Source organism: Pan paniscus, chromosome 3 (genome assembly GCF_029289425.2).
Source record: "Pan paniscus chromosome 3, NHGRI_mPanPan1-v2.0_pri, whole genome shotgun sequence".
Taxonomy (NCBI): Eukaryota; Metazoa; Chordata; class Mammalia; order Primates; family Hominidae; genus Pan; species Pan paniscus.
The window spans coordinates 137020557-137038517 of NC_073252.2; the positions used below are offsets into that span (position 1 = coordinate 137020557).

Here is a 17961-nt window from a genome sequence, read left to right on the forward strand (position 1 = left end):
TAAATTAGTGCAACCTCTATGAAAAACAGTATGGAGATTTTTTTTTTGTTAAGACAGTGTCTCACTCTGTCACCCAGGCTGGAGTGCAGTGGCGCGATCTCGGCTCACGGCAACCTCCTTCCCCTGGGTTCAAGCGATTCTCTTGCCTCAGCCTCCCAAGTAGCTGGGATTACAGGCACCTGCCACTGCGCCCAGCTAATTTTTTTTTGTATTTTTAGTAGAGACGGGGTTTCACCATCTTGACCAGGCTGGTCTTAAACTCCTGACCTCATGAGTTACCTGCCTCGGCCTCCCAAAGTGCTGGGATTACAGGCGTCAGCCACGGCACCCAGCCAGAGATTTTTTTTTTTTTTTTCCTGAGATGGAGTTTCACTCTTGTTGCCCAGGCTGGAGTGCAATGGCACGATCTCAGCTCACCGCAACCTCCGCCTCCCAGGTTCAAGCGATTCTCCTGTCTCAGCCTCCCGAGTAGCTGGGATTACAGGCATGCGCCACCAGGCCCAGCTAATTTTGTATTTTTAGTAGAGACAGGGTTTCTCCATGTTGATCAGGCTGGTCGCAAACTCTTGACTTCAGGTGATCCGCCTGCCTCAGCCTCCCAAAATGCAGGGATTACAGGCATGAGCCACCGTGCCCAGCCAAGACCCTGTACCTTAAAAAAAAAAAAAAAAAATTAATGTACTTTCTATCTCCAGAGAGCTGTCTGTTCTGGCCATTTCATATGAATATAATTATATAATATGTGATTTTTTGGGGGGGGTGGGGAGACAAGGCTGCTCACTGCAGCCTTGACCTCCTGGCCTCAAGTGATCCTCCTACCTCAGGGCCTCTACAGTAGCTAGGACTACAGACATGTGAAGTCATACCTGGCTAATTTTTTTTTTTTTTTTTTTTTTTTTTTTTTTTTGTAGAGACAGGGCTTCATTATGTTGCCCAGGCTGATCTCAAATTCCTGGGCTCAAGTGAACACCTGGGCTCCTCCTGCCTTGGCCTCCCAAAGTGCTGTGATTGCAGGCCTGAGCCATCATACCCAGCCTACTATGTGGTCTTTTGTGACTGGCTTCTTTCACTTACAATAAAGTTTTCAAGGTTCCTTTCATTTACATGTAACATCTGTTAGTATTTAATTTCTTTTTATTGCTGAGTAATATCCTATTGTATAGACATATCACATTTCTCTATTCATCCACCGATGCACATTTGAGATGTTTCTACTTTTTTTTTTTACCATTGTGAATGCTATTCTGAAAATTCATGTACAAGACATATGTTCTATATGATGTTTTCATTTCTTTCGCATATATAGCCAGGAGAAGAAGTGCTAGAACACAGTAACTGTATGTTTAACATTTTGAGGAAATGACAAGCTTTTCCAAAGTGGCTACACCATTTCACATTCCTACCAGCAGCATTTGAAGATACCCAGTTCTCCATATCCTCACCAACAAAATGTTTTAGGTAATTTGTTATGCAGCAATAGATAACTAATACATCATTTTGGTAGATGCGGTACAAATGTCTTCATAAAATTCAACATCCTTTTAAAATTTAAGAAAAAAATTCAACCAAGACTCAAATACAAGATATTTTAAACTTTCTCCCAGTATTGAGAACAAACACATTTACCTACAATTACCACCTTAATTCAACACTTGTACTGACAATCCTAACCAATTCGGTAAGAAAAGCAAATAAACGGCATAGGAATTGGAAAGGAAGAAATGATGTATCACGTAAAATATACTATCTACATAGGAAATTTAAAATAGTCTTCAGATATTAGAAGAAAAAAGAGGGTTTGCTAAGTCTCTGGACATAAATCAATAGATGAAAATCAGCTGTTTTTCTATAGGCCAGCAACAGAGTATAATTTTTTAAAAGAATATCATTTATCTCTGGGCATGGTGGCTCACGCCTGTAATCCCATCACTTTGGGATGCCGAGGCAGGTGGATTGTGAGGTCAGGAGTTTGAGACCAGCCTGGCCAACATGGTGAAACCCCACCTCCACTAAAAATACAAAAATGCTATAGCTAGGCGTGGTGGCATGCGCTTGTGGTCCCAGCTACTTGAGAGGCTGAGGCAGGCAAATCACTTGAATCCAGGAGGCAGAGGTTGCAGTAAGCCAAGATCGCACCACTGCACTCCAGCCTGGGCGACAGAGCAAGACTCCGTCTCAAAAAAATACAAATAAAAATAAAAAACTAAACAGTGTCATTTACCATAACCATAAAAACTACAAACCTAAGAATAAATCTAACCGAAAGGGTGTATATGATTTTTATAAAGAAAATCATAAAATTCCTTGAAAAAAATTCTACATGGGCAAATACCATGTTCATAGGTAGGTATACTCACTGTCTTAAGGATGTCAATTCTCACCAAATTAATCTATCAAAAAATTCAATGTATTTTCAGTTAAAAATCCCAAGAGGGTTTTACAAAAATCTTGACAAAGATAGTAAACAATGTATGTGGGTCAGGCACAGTAGCTCACACCTCTAGTCACAGCACTTACGAAGGCCGAGGTGGGTGGATCATTTCAGGCCAGGAGCTTGAGACCAGTCTGGGCAACATGGTGAAACCCCATCTCTATAAAAAATATAAAAATTAGCTGGGCGTGGTCAGGCACAGTGGCTCACGCCTGTAATCCCAATACTTTGGGAGGCTGAAGCAGGTGGCTCACCTGAGGTCAGGCATTCGAGACCAGCCTGGCCAACATGGTAAAACCCCTAAAAATACTAATAAAAATACAAAATGTCTCTACTAAAAATACAAAAAATTAGCCCAGCATGGTGGCAGGTGCCTGTAATCCCAGCTACTCAGGAGGCTGAGGCAGGAGAATTGCTTGAACCCGGGTGGCAGAGGTTGCAGTGAGCCGAGATCACACGACTGCATTCCAGCCTGGGCAACAACAGCAAAACTGCATCTCAAAAAAAAAAAAAAATTACCTGGGCGTGGTGGTGCACACCTGTAGTCCCAACTGTGGAGGCTGAGGTGGGAGAACCACTTGAGCCCAGGAGATTGAGGTTGCAGTAAGCCGTGATCACACCAGTGCAGTCCTCCCTGGGTGACAGAGTGAGACCCTGTCTCAAAAAAAAAAAAAAAAAAAAAATGTGAATGAGCAAAGGGCAAAAGTCAGCCAAGACCCTCCTCAAGAACTGCTGTAGTCTATACTAACTAGGCAATAAGGTTATGGTGTAGATATACTCAAATATACCAATGGAACACAATATAGAGGCCAGAAAAAGACCCATGCAAATTGAAAACTTAATACAGGAAAGAGGTAAATTAAAATCAATGAAAAAGAGAGCTAGCTGGGCGTGGTGGCTCATGCCTGTAATCCCAGCACTTTGGGAGGCTGAGGCGTGTGGATCACAAGGTCAGGAGATTGAGACCATCCTCGCTAACACGGTGAAACCCGTCTCTACTAAATAAAACACAAAAAAATTAGCCGGGCTTGGTGGCGGGCGCCTGTAGTCCCAGCTACTCAGGAGACTGAGGCAGGAGAATGGCGTGAACCCGGAAGGCGAGCTTGCAGTGAGCCGAGATCGCACCACTGCACTCCAGCTTAGGTGACGGAACGAGACTCCATCTCAAAAAAAAAAAAAAAAAAAAAAGAAAGAAAGAAAGAAAGAAAAAGAGAGCTATTTAATAAATTGTGCTGGTACAAACGATCAGCCATACAAGATTTAAAATTTTTAATTACTGCCTCTCATCAATCACAAAATAAATTACAGATACAGAAGAGACCTAAATATTCCTAAAAATCAGAAGAAAATATAGAATATCTTCATGAACTCACAATTAAGAAAAAATTATTAGATGAGACACCGAAAGCAAAAAGCAAAGAATTAGTTTTGACTATATCAAAACTGTTTAAATTTTATTGTTTGGTTTATAACAATATAAACCAAAACAAGGCTGAAAATCAAGAGACTGGCAAAAGTTATTTGCCTCTCCCACCCCCAAAAAGGTGGGGATTGGGGGATTCCTACTAATTAATAAGAAACATAGGCAATGCAAATTCTGTTTTATATTAAGGCCCACATGGGTAAATCTGATGCGAGTTCTTGTCAAGGTTCTAGTTCTCACGCAGAATGATGGATTCATATGTGTTTGTTATATTATTAAAAATAGGCAACTGCCATCCTTGAGCTATTATTTGTGTCATGAATCAAGGATTTAAAAGTACCTAATTTTATATAACTAGGGTCCAAAGAGGAGGTTAAAAAGGGTACTGATTTTATTAATTTCCCACCCAATATGTGAAAACTGATCACGTGAATAGGTTCTTCAAAGTTTGTTATGAAAACTGAATAGTTTGTCATAAAAATATGAAAATTAAATACTATTTACTAACCCTTTGACAAATTCTCTTTTTATAATTTTCCAACAGGTTGTCCTTTTTTCTGATTTAACTGCTTCTTAATACAAGTCCTAATTTGTGAGCAAGCTGTATCAGCATGAGGGTCAATTATCTTACTTGCTATTACACCAATCATATCTGAAACACCTAACAGATCAGAAACAGAAAGGGTGACTCTATTTTATATGACATTCAAGAAAAGATAAAATTATAGAAATAGAAAATAAATCAGTTGGAAGGATTTAATCTCAAAAGGGTACAAGGAAACTCTCTGGGGTGAAAGAAATATTGTATTATCTTCATTGTGGTGGTGACTGCAAAATAGTATAAATTTGCCACTCATAAAAATATAAGAGTGAATTTTACTACATGTAAATTAAACTTCAGTAAACTTGACTTTAAAAAGGACAATGTACAAAATTAGAATTAAGGAGACATCTGTATTCAAATATTAACAGTATTATCGTGACACTGAATGAGAAGAATTGTAATTTGTAGTCTACACCATTTTTTTTTTTTTTGAAATGGGATCTCACTCTGTTGCCCAGGCTGGAATGCAATGGCTCAATCACGGCTCACTGCAGCCTTAACCTCCCAAGCTCAAGTGATCCTCCCACCTCTGCACAAGTAGCTGGGACCACAGGCATACACCACCATGCCCAGCTAATTTTTTTTATTCTATAGAGATGGGGTCTCCCTATGTTGCCCAGGTTGGTCTTGAACTCCTGGGCCCAAACAATTCTCCTGCCTCAGCCAGCCAAAGTGCTGGGATTACAGGTGTGAGCCACCAGGCAGAGCCTTGTAATTTACACTTATGTATAGTTCAATTCACAGTTGGTTCCTGCCTACAGGATCAATGAAAAAGCTCCATTACCCTTAGTCATTTAACTGATGAAATTAAATATTTTTAATAATGAAATCAATGCTTTAAGTACTTCTAATTCACATTTTAGTTGTCCTGTTTCCCTTTTGAAATTATCAAGTCCAACAGGAATTTTATATATATATAGTTGTAATATTAATATAAATACAACATCAATAACAATAGTCTCATACTTTTTTTTTTTTTTTTTTTTTTTGAGACAGAGTCTTGGTCTGTCGCCCAGGCTGAAGTGCAGTGGTGCAATCTCTGCTCACTGCCATTCTCCTGCCTCAAAAGTCTCATACATTTTTGTAGTTATTGAAACAAGCAGTTTTGTGCATTCTTTCCATCCTTACAACAGCCCTGTAAAATAGGCATAATTATCCCCTTTATTACATAAAGACTATTTTGACAATACTCTATATACTATGAAAGGATAATAAAATGAAAAGAAAAGGCCAGGCACAGTGGCTCACGCCTGTAATCCCAGCACTTTAGGAGGTCAAGGAAGGCAGATTGCTTGACCCCAAGAATTCAAGGCCAGCGTGGGCAACATGGGGAGACCCCATCTCTACTAAAAATACAAAAATTAGTCAGACACGGTGGCACACGTCTGTAGTCCCAGCTACTCAGGAGGCTGAGGTGGGAGGATCACTTGAGCCTGGGAGGCAGAGGTTGCTGTGAGCTGAGATTGTGCCACTGCACTCCAGCCTGAGTAACAGAGGGAGACCCTGTCTCAAAAAATAAAAATAAATAAATAAATAAATAAATAAAGGGAAAAAAATCTTGGGACCTCCAAACTCACTATCCCAAAGGGAAAAGTTAAGCTTAGAAACTGAGTCACGCAAAACTGCCTCCCACTTTGTTCCTAAATAGATAGCTGCAAAGATAAAAGGCCAGATACCTCACCAGGGGGCCTCTTTCACAATTTGCTCACAGGTAAATTCCTTCTGGGCCCAAGATCTTTACCCTAAAACAGAATTCTGTTTAATTTCACCCTGACAATATAAATTAAAAGCTTATCTTCACAGGTACAGGACAAACACAGGACTAGAAGTCATTCCTCCACTCACCCAAAACAAAGGCATACTTGACTGATTCCTCTGTTTACTTTATCTTATGTAAAATGCAGATTCATAGAGTGCCAGAAGAATGCATAGTTGACTTTCAGTCTACCCCCTCCTTTTCACATGCAACATGTGGATTTAGTGAGCTCACAGGAATGTGACCATACTCTCCCCCTCTTTATTTTTTCTTTCCCCTTTCCCTACTGTCCCCTTTTTCCCCTTTAAAGGTTGAAGCCCTCAAAACCCTCTTTGGAAAAAGCACACGTCACAGCTGTTCTGTGATTTTTGTGTTCCTTTTGCCTGGGTACATCCTCAACCTTGGCAAAATAAACCTCTAAATTCAAACTTGCCTCAGTCATTTTCTTTGTGCTACAATACTGAAGAGCTAGTATGATTTAAGAGTTAAAAGTCTATCGGCCACTGTATCTTCAGAACACAATAGGTGCTCAATAAATATTTTTTATGTTTTGGCTTTAATGCTGAGTAATTACCTGATGTTGGGCAGTTACTTAATCTCCTTTAACTTAAATTTTCTTATCCATAAGATAGTATAAAACAACTCTGAGAAGTAGATGTATCTAGTTCTTTTCATTCTTTACATAAACTACCTGACACACTATAAGCATTAAATGAATGTCATTTGATCTGTTATTATCTTTTTAATAATACAAGACCCTAAGATATTAGTTGTGAAAGGGAAAATAAATCTCAGGACCCCCAAATCACTAAGCCAAAAGGAAAAACTAAGCTGGCAACTGTGTCAGGCAAACTTGCCTCCCATTTTATCCCAAATAAGATAGCTACAACAATTAAAAAAAAAAAAAGCTACATACTTCCCTCACAATTTGCCTACTAGGAAATTCCTTGTGGGCCTCAAGATCTTTACACTAAAATGGTTATGTTGAATTTTACCCTGATAATGTATTTTGATAGCTTATCTTCATGAGTGCAGGACAAAAGAGTTCTAAGTCATCCCTCTGCTAACCTGACACCAATGCACATGTGACTTTTCCTCTGATGTAAAAATGCAGATTTGCTGAGCTAGACAAGGCTTAAGTGGCTATTCCTCTACTCCCCTCTCACAGGTATATTGTGTATTCAGTGAAAGGCTGATCAAAGACTCAAAAGAATACAACTGCTTGTCTCTTATCTACCCACACCTTTTAAAAATTTCTTCCTCTTTCCCCTTTAAATATTGAAGTTCTCAAAATCATCTTCGGAGAAAGGCACAAACCTACCTCCCAGATGTGCATCCTTCATCTTGGCAAAATAAACTTTCTAAATTGATTGAGACCTGTCTCAGATACTTCTTGGTTCACATGGTATAGAGGCAGCATCAGAGCTGTATTACACTGCTAAAGCTTCAGATGAGAATATAGTACCAGATGTGGTGGCACACCCATGCAGTCTCAGCTACTACAGATACTGAGGCAGGAGGATTGCTTGAGTCCAGGAGTTCTAAGCTGTAGTTCACTACGCCAATCATATATCAACACAAAGTTCACCATCAGTATGGTGACCTCCAAGGAGAGGGGGATCACCAGGTCGCCTAAGAAGAGGTAAACCAGCTCAGGTCAGAAACTGAGCAGGTCAAAACTCTTATGCTGATCAGTAGTGGAATCATGCCTCAGAACAGCCCTTGCACTCCAGCCTGAGCAATTCAGCAAGACTCCATCTCAGAAAACAATAATTAAGAAGGCCAGGATGGTGTATCACACCTGTAGGGCCAAGACTTTGGGGAGGCCAAGGCAAGAGGATCACTTGAGTCCAGGAGTTCGAGACTAACCTGCACAACATAGTGAGACTGCATCTCTACAAATAATAATAATAAATAATAATGAAAAAGATAAAAGCAATATAATCTAATTACAACTCATGAAAAATTTTGATGTCATTCTTATTTGTTAAGACAAACATTAACACAGCATTTTACAAGGATAGAAAGTAAACTAATGAATTGTTTAAAGAAAGAATTCGCTTTTGAAAATGAGAATGAGGTCGTTTTGAGGAAAACCAAGTGTAAGGACTATATAGTTTTTAACAATTTAGGCTCATAAGCCAGAACTGAAGATAAATAATTTTGGCAACAAGCACTCATATCATGAGACTTACTTTAGGAATAAATAATTAATCCAGATGTTTAAAAATGATGCTAGAAATTAACAGGATAAGAAAAGTTGCAAGAAAGCTCTTTAATCTGGAAGAGAACTTACAGCTCATTTTACAAGAAAAAATTGATTGAAGAGGCTAATTGGAAAGTGATATAACTTGCCAATCATAAAAATAACTTTTCATTTCAAGAGTCTCATACCATAACTAACAATATCTCAAAATCCTTATTTACTCATGGCCTTGACACTGAGTTATCCAGTTAACATGTTATTAATTTTATACATATATTCTTTTTTTTTTGGCGGGGGAGTCGTCGGGGGACGGAGTCTCGCTCTGTTGCTCAGGCTGGAGTGCAGTGGCGCGATCTCAGCTCACCGCAAGCTCCGCCTCCCGGGTTCACGCCATTCTCCTGCCTCAGCCTCCCGAGTAGCTGGGACTACAAGCACCCGCCACCATGCCTGGCTAATTTTGTTTTTGTATTTTTAGTAGAGACCGGGTTTCACCGTGTTAGCCAGGATGGTCTCAATCTCCTGACCTCGTGATCCACCCACCTTGGCCTCCCAAAGTGCTGGGATTACAGGCGTTAGCCACCATGCCCGGCCAAACTTATACATATATTCTTGTGTGGTATACACATGGTCTCATACCATGACTAATAACAGCTTAAATATTCACGGCCTTGACACTGAGTAATCCAATTAACATACATGTTCATTCATAGATATATATATATATATATTTGTTGTTTTGTTGTTGTTGTTGTTGTTGCTGTTGTTGTTAAAGACAGAGTCTCACTCCATCACCCAGGCTGGAGTGCAGTGGTGCCATCTCAGCTCACTGCAACCTCCACCTCACGTGTTAAAGCAATTCTGCCTCAGCTTCCCAAGTAGCTGGGATTACAGGCACATACCATGCCCAGCTAATTTTTGTATTTTTAGTAGAGATGGGGTTTCACCATGTTGGCCAGGCTGGTCTCGAACTCCTGACCTCAAATGATCCACCCTCTTCAGCCTCCCAAAGTGCTGGGATTTCAGGCATGAGCCACCACACCCAGCCTTAATCTTACACATATATTCTTATGTACTATACACATACAGTGATGCATTGCTTAATGGCAGAAATATATCCTAAGAAAGGCATCCTTAGGTCCTTAGGCAATTTTGGACCTAAGGATTTTGTCATTGTGCAAACCTTATAGAGCGTACTTACACAGACATAGATGGTGTAGCCTGCCTACACACCTAGGCTACACAATATGGCTTATTGCTCCCAGTCTCCAAACCTGTACAGCATGTTACTATACTGAATACTACAGACAACTCTAACACGATGGAAAGTATTTGTGTATCTAAACATATTTAAATATAGAAAAGGTACAGTAAAACTAAGGTATTATAATCTTACAGGACTACTGTTGTGTATCTGATGCATCACTGACTAAAATATCATTAATCTCTCTCTCTTATACACACACACGGAGGTAAGAAATGAACTTAGATAACTTGTGACATCATCAAAATTCTGTATAATTTTTTTTTTATACTGGGTCTCACTCTGTCAACCAGGCTGGAGTGCAGTGGCATCACATTACAGCTCACTGCAGCCTCAACCTCCTGGGCTCAAGCAATCCTCCTGCCTCAGGCTCCTGAGTAGCTAGGACTATAGGCACATGCCACCAAACCCAACTAAGGTTTTTTCATTTTTTGCAGAGATAGGGTCTCATTTGTTGCCCAGGCAGGTCTGAAACTCCTGGCTTCAAGCAATCCTCCCATCTCAGCCTCCCAAAGTGCTGGAATTACAGGCATGAGCCACAGTACCCAGGCCTTTGGAGATATTTTGATGCTTCCTTTATCAGGCACGTTTTGACACTTCTAGAAATCTTCAACCAAAGAACTAGACTAGTCAGGTTCCCAGGCATAACCTAATCAATGACGACTTGTTCAACCTGTTTTATGATGGTGAAAATTGAACAGCAAAGTATCATCTAAATATACTCTGGATAAGCTCGGGGCCAGTGGCGCAATGGATAACGCGTCTGACTACGGATCAGAAGATTCTAAATATACTCTGGATAGAAATACAGGTTAAAACTTTAACTCGCATCCGTGTGAAGAGACCACCAAACAGGCTTTGTGTGAGCAACAAGGCTGTTTATTTCACCTGGGTGCAGGCGGGCTGAGTCCGAAGAAAGAGTCAGAGAAGGGAGATAGGGGTGGGAACATTTTATAGGATTTGGGTAGGTAATGGAAAATTACAGTCAAAGGCGGTAGTTCTCTGGCAGGCAGGGGTGGGGGTCACCAGGTGCTCAGTGGGGGAGCTTTTGAGCCAGGATGAGCCAGAAGAAGGAACTTCACAAGGTAATGTCATCGATTAAGGCAGGAACAGGCCATTTTCACTTCTTTTGTGATTCTTCAGTTACTTCAGGCCATCTGGATGTATACGTGCAGGTCACAGGAGATATGATGGCTTAGCTTGGACTCAGAGGCCTGACATTCCTATCTTCTTATATTAATAAGAAAAATAACATAAAACAAAATAGTGGTAAAGTGTTGGGGCAGCGAAAATTTTTGGAGGTGGTATGGAGAGATAGTGCAATGTTTCTCAGGGCTGCTTCAAGCGGGATTAGGGGCGACGTGGGAACCTAGAGTGGGAGAGATTAAGCTGAAAGAAGATTTTGTGGTAAGGGGCGATATTGTGGGGTTGTTAAAGGGCACATTTGTCATATAGAATGATTGGTGATGGAAACATTTATTTTACAGAACTATTGGTGATGGCCTGGATACGGTTTTGTATGAATTGAAAAACTAAACGGAATAAGAGAAGGAAAAAAACAAGTATTAAAGGACTAAGAATTGGGAGGACTCAGGACATCTAATTAGAGAGTTTCCAAGGGAGTCCAAGGGGGTTTAGCGTAATTACTTGCTTGGTTGGCAAGTCTTTGGGCTCTATTCTTGACAGAGTCCTTTTTTTTAAGTTGGAGGCTGAGCTTGGTGAGGTGTGTTTTTAAAAGACAATTAGTCGTTTCACCTTTCCTGAAGATTGAGGACCGTAAGAGGTACAAAGGTTTCACTGAATACCAAGAGCCTGAGAAACTGCTTGGGTGATTTGACTAATAAAGGCCAGTCCGTTATCGGACTGTAGAGAGGTGGGAAGGCCAAACCGAGGAATTATGTCTGACAGAAGGGAAGAAATGACCATGGTGGCCTTCTCAGACCCTGTTGGAAAGGTCTCTATCCATCCAGTGAAAGTGTCCACCTAGACCAAGAGGCATGTGAGTAAAGTCAATTTGCCAGTCCTGGGCAGGGGCAAATCCCCGAGCTTGATGTGTAGGGAAGGGAGGGGGCCTAAGAAATTCCTGAGGAGTAGTAGAATAGCAGATGGAACACTGAGCAATGATTTCCTTGAGGATAGATTTCCACGACGGAAAGGAAATGAGACGTTTTAAGAGATGGGCTAGCAGCTTGTAACCTACATGGAAGAGGTTACGAAATGATGACAGAATAGAATGGGCCTGTGAGGCTGGAAGGAGATCCTTGGTCCAAGAACCATTTGCCTTGTGTGGGAAGAGATTGATAGGTGAAGTTTCAATGGAGGAGTAGGTGGGAGTGGCCAGATGAGAAGGAGAAAAACTGCCCTGAGGGATAGAAGTTGGAACTCTAGCTGCTTTTTTAGCTACCTTATCAGCATAAGCATTGTCCTGAGCCATGGGATCTGATGCCTTTTGATGGCTGCTTTTTTAGCTACCTTATCAGCATAAGCATTGTCCTGAAATGAAGGGATCTGATGCCTTTTGATGGCTGCTTTTTTAGCTACCTTATCAGCGTAAGCCTTGACCTGAGCGATGAGATCTGATGCCTTTTGATGCCCTTTGCAGTGAATGACTCCAGCTTCCTTTGGAAATAAAGCGGCCTTGAGAAGAGTTTTTATTAAAGTGGCATTAATGAAAGAGGACCCTTGTGTAGTGAGGAATCCTCTTTCTGCCCATATAACAGCATGGTGGTGCAAGATATGGAAGGCGTATTTAGAGTCAGTATAAATATTGACGCGTGTAGTCCCTTTGCAAGAGTGAGGGCTCAAGTTAAGGTAATGACTTTGGCTTACTGAGAGGTAGTGGAGGGGGGCAGAGCGGTAGCCTCAATGATAGATGTGGAAGATACTATAGCATAGCCTGCAGGCCAGGTGCAGTGGCTCACGCCTGTAATCCCAGCACTTTGGGAGGCCAAGGCGGGCAGATCACGAGGTCAGGAGATTGAGACCATCCTGGCTAACACGGTGAAACCCTGTCTTTACTAAAAATACAAAAAATTAGCCGGGCGTGGTGGTGGGCGCCTGTAGTCAGTTACTGGGAACACTGTGAGAGCCAAGTTCTCAGATGCCAGCCAATGGCCAATCTTGCAAGCAGACCTTTCTAAGAATAGCTATCTCAGACCTACTATGTTAACTCTTTTCTGCACAGCAAGTTATTTTTCTTCTCCAGATCTCAGAGTCATGTGTAAAAAGTGAATAATAATAATAGAAACTATTTCATGGAGACCATAGTACAAGTAATATATAATCCTGTATGATGACAAGACTTCATGACCTAAAGATCAGTCGATGGTAGTGATGAGGAAGATTACAGAAAGTTATAGACAAGGTAAAACAACTCAAAACATAAATTTCAACCCCACAGCAACTTTTAGAGGACAATAAAACCATAATTATCAGGAATGATCTTGAAAAAGGGTCAGTGGAAGAAACACTGACCCTGTCTTTCCCTCACAAAATATACGGGAGATTTAAAATATTTTATCATATTGGCCAGGGGTGGTGGCTCACACCTGTAATTCTAGTATTTTGGCAGGCCGAGGCGGGTGGATCACTTGAGATCGGGAGTTTGAGACAAGCCTGGTCAACATGCTGAAACCCCGACTCTACTAAAAATACAAAAATTAGCCGGGCATAGTGGCTCACACCTGTAATCCCAGCTGCTCCAGAAGCTGAGACAGAAGAATGTCTTGAACCCGGGAGGTGGAGGTTGCAGTGAGCTGAGACAGTGCCACTGCACTCCAGCTTCGGCAACAGAGTGAGACTCCATCTCAAAATAAATAAATAAAAGAAAATAAAAATAAAATTCTAAAATGAATGCAGTAAGATCTCTCTGTGTGTGTCTCCATGTGTGTATACACACACGTGTGCCTAGATATGTTTAGGAGTGTTTATACCTATGTACATATATTATGTTGCGTATTGTGTATACAGCCAGAAATTCCTTGAGGAATTCTATTCAGATTGGTTTAGATAAGTGAGTGCTTACATAAATTGTTAAAATACATAGGAATTAACCCAAATGCCTTTTTAATTCACATAATTTAAGTAAATCTTTGATAAATAAGCTGGTTTTAAATTTATTGATGAAATAAAAATAGGAACATCTTCAGAACTGTTAGCATACATTTTTGCCTGGTTTTACTAGTTAGAATTTGTTTCTGCTAAATGTTTTAGGGTGTCATCATTGACACAGGTTATAAAACTATAAAACCAGCCTAAAAACAGAATAGTCTTTTATTTGTGAAGCTCTTTGATAAGACTAATTTAATAGTGTTGATTTAATGAAAACAGCTGTATCTTCTGAGTTATCAACAAAATCTCCATACATTTAACTTTAAGGTTCTTTTTTAGGTTAACATCTGATATTCTTAGGCTATGAAAAGGGCGAACAGAAAGCAACCTGAATGACGACTAGCTTTGTCTAATATCTCAGTTCTCACAAATAGTCTACGTAAAACTGTTAAAAAAAAAAAAACAAAACAAAAAAAACTCTGAGTAGGCCGGGCGCGGTGGCTCAGGCCTGTAAACCCAGCACTTTGGGAGGCTGAGACGGGCGAATCACCTGAGGTCAGGAGTTCAAGACCAGCCTGACCAACATGGAGAAACCCTGTCTCTACTAAAAATACAAAATTAGGCCAGGCGCAGTGTAATCCCAGCACTTTGGGAGGCCAAGACGGGTGGATCACAAGGTCAGGAGATCAAGATCATCCTGGCTAACACGGTGAAACCCTAACTCTACTAAAATTACAATAAATTAGCTGGGTGTGGTGGTGGACGCCTGTAGTCCCAGCTACTCAAGAGGCTGAGGCAGGAGAATCGCTTGAACCCGGGAGGCGGAGGTTGCAGTGAGCTGAGATTGCGCCACTGCACTCCAGCTGGGGCGACAGAGCGAGACTCCGTCTCAAAAACAAAATTAGCTGGGCATGGTGGAGCATGCCTGGAATCCTGTGGTGAGCTGAGATCGTGCCATTGCACTCCAGCCTGGGCAATAAGAGCAAAACTCTGTCTCAAAAAAATAATAAAAATTAAAAAAATAACAAATTATGGGCCAGGCACGGTGGCTCACGCCTGAAATCCCAGCACTTTGGGAGGCCGAGGAGGGCAGATCACAAGGTCAGGAGTTCACGACCAGCCAGTTCGAGACCAGCCTGGCCAACATGGTGAAACCCCGTCTCTACTAAACATACAAAAAATAGCTGGTGTGGTGATGGGTGCCTGTAATCCCAGCTACTCCGGAGGTTGAGGAAGGAGAACTGCTTGAACCCGGGAAGTGGAGGTTGCAGTGAGCCAAAATGGTGCCACTGCATTCCAGCCTGGGCAACAGAGCAAGACTCCGTCTCAGAAATAAATAAATAAATAAATTATGTAAATGCAAATGGAATAAATGTTTATAAATGAACTTTTCACATAATTTGAAATATTAAAATTATGTTAAATTAAGTGATAAATACTCATTAAATGTCCAGATCGTTTCCAAATAAGGAAAAATACTGAAACACCAATTGCTGAACATAAATACATTTGTTCTTGCCTTGTTAAATCTTATAGAAAGACTGAATATATTTCAGTCTATTAATACACACAAAATTATGTTACGGAGAATGTTTGTAAAAAATATTTAAAAGTCTAGGCATAGTGGCTCACACCTGCAATCCCAGCACTTTCAAAGGCTGAAACAGGAGGATTACTTAAGGCCAGGAGTCCAAGACCAGCCTGAGCAACACGGCAAGACTCTGTCTCTACAAAAAAAATTTTACATTAGCCAGGCATGGTAGCATGCTCCTGTAATCCCAGCTACTCCAGGGGCTAAGACAGGAGGATCCCTTGACCCCAGAGTTCAAGTTATAGTACGCTATGATCATGCCACTGCACTCTAGGCTGGGCAACAGTGAGAGACCCTAACTCAAAAAATAAAAATATATATAAAATACTGATATATGATAGTTCAAAATTTCTTGCTTCCTAGGTTTTCATTAAAAATCAAGATTACTAAGTTAGAAATTCTAACTAATGTATATAATTCTGTATATGAAGTGTAACAAAAAACATCATGTGGCTTTGATGAGAAAAATTATGAGAAAAGCATAAGAATGTATTATTCATTGAGAAAAAAGAATAACTGTAAATTCAGAGGTTATTTAAGGTTATTTCGAAAATTAATATTTAGGAAGGAAATAATATAAAAAGGACTCAGTAAGCAGGAGAGAGAAATATAAAGAAAGTTATAAGGATGTAATTTTGGCAAAGAGGGTTAAAAGGAGAATAACTTTTCACAATGATAAGGAAAAAAGAAAGTAAACTGTGTCCTAAAGTAAAATGACAGGTTATTTAAGAAAGAGAAAGTATAGGACAAAGCTAAAGGACCAAGAATGTTGTGGAAGATCTGATTAAGCTGTGGAAAGTTTGTGAAGGATGAATTTATTAAAGAAATTTTGTGTGTGGGCCAGACACAGAGGCTCATGCCTGTAATCCCAGCACTTTGGGAGGCCGAAGCAGCCAGACCACTTGAGCCCAGGAGTTCAAGACCAGCCTGTTCAACACAGTGAAACCCCGTCTCTACAAAAAATACAAAAACTAGCCAGACACACTGGCATGTGCCTGTAGTCTCAGCTACTCAGGAGGCTGAGATGGGAGGATCACTTGAGCCCACAAAGTTAAGCCTACAGTGAGGTATGATCGCAGTGGAGACAGAATGAGTCCCTCTATCAAAAAAAAAGGAAGTAGGAAGGAAGGAGGGAGGGAGAGACAGAGGGAGGGGTGAGAAAAAGAAAAGAAAGAAAGGAAAGGAAAGGAAAGGAAAGAAGGAAAGGAAAGGAAAGAAAGAAGGAAAGGAAAGGAAAGGGGCAAGGTCAAGGGCAAGAGAAAGAGAAGGAAGGGAGGCAGGGGTGACAGAGAAAGAGGGAGGGAGAGAGGGAGAGAGAGAGAAAGAGGGAGGGAGGGAGAGAGAGAGAGAAAGAAAGAAGAGAGAGAGACAGAAAGAGAAAGAAGAGAGAGAGAGAAAGAGAAAGAAAGAAGGAAATGAAAGAAAGAAAGAAAGGGAGATGAAAAGAAAGAGAAAGCGGGGAGGAGGGAGGGAGGGAAAGAGATAGAGAAGGAAGGAAGAAAAGAAGGAAGGGAGGGAGGAAGGAAGGAAGGAAGATTTTTTCATACGATTAAGTTGGCTATAAATAAAAGAAAATTAGTTACAAGTCTTTCTAAAAGTTTAGCTTTGGTCAGGCACGGTGGCTCACGCCTGTAGTCCTAGCACTTTGGGAGGCGGAGGCAGGTGGATCACCTGAGGTCAGGAGTTCGAGACCAGCCTGGACAACATGGAGAAACACCATCTCTACTAAAAAATACAAAAATTAGGTGGGCGTGGTGGCACGCACCTGTAGTCCCAGCTACTCTGGAGGCTCAGTCAGGAGAATCACTTGAACCTGGGAAGTAGAGATTGCCGTGAGCCAAGACTATGCCACTGCACTCTAGCCTAGGTGACAGAATGAGACCCTGGCTCAAAACAAGAACAAATACCTAAAATTTTGGTCCCCTGTGTTAGAACAAGCTTTTCTTGAAGTCTTGATCTGTTCTTAGTAAAAATTGCAAGAGGTTTTTATGTTTATTTCAGAAATCTGTTTCTTTAAGTTTTTAAACATCTTCTGAACTACAGCTTTACAGTTTACAGCAGTTCTGTATTGGCTTTTACTGATGTGTCTGAATTGCTCCACTTAACCCAGAATTTCCCATGATTTTACTAAGAGCCATGTATTTCCTGCTCAAGGTACTAGTTTTCCTGTTTACATTTCTCTATAATATGGTGTACGCTCATAACCTTGGACACACACTCTTCCTGTGTCAAGTAATTTTTCATCAGGTCCAACTTCCAGATTATCTAAATGGGTTTCCCATTAGCAGAAGCAATCTCATTGCAGGAAGTTTTCTTTGCCTTTTTGTTAACTGGCCCAAGAAACAAAGACTGCATCTTATGAAGATAATCCCTGTATTTCATGCTGTCTTTATTAGGGTTTTTGGTTACTTAGGAAAACTGGGCTTTAGAAGGGTTAAGGGTTTTGGGTTTTTGTTTGTTTGTTTCCCATCCATGTAACTTTCTGTATTGCTTTTGAAATCTTTTGATTATTACTGTGGTTAAATTAATGACTATTATTTCACAATGACCTATGATTCTGTTTTGATCAGGTGTTTTAAACCTTTTGACATCTTTGGTAAACTTCCCCAGGATCAAGTTCTAAATTAAGTCTTTTGGCT

At 40.6% G+C, this 17961-nt stretch overlaps 1 protein-coding gene across 14 annotated transcripts in view; it reads right to left on the reverse strand.

Moving 5' to 3' along the window:
* The window catches only part of ELF2 (E74 like ETS transcription factor 2), a 126677-nt gene that overhangs the window by 96882 nt on the left and 11834 nt on the right, over positions 1-17961 (reverse strand). For 2 of the 14 annotated variants that reach the window (XM_055111840.2, XM_063603909.1), the window contains exon 2: positions 280-652. The exons of the other annotated variants lie outside the window; for them this stretch is intronic. The gene's annotated coding sequence lies outside the window, so the exon portion shown is untranslated. The remainder of the gene's footprint in view (positions 1-279; positions 653-17961) is intronic. 14 annotated transcript variants of the gene reach the window in all.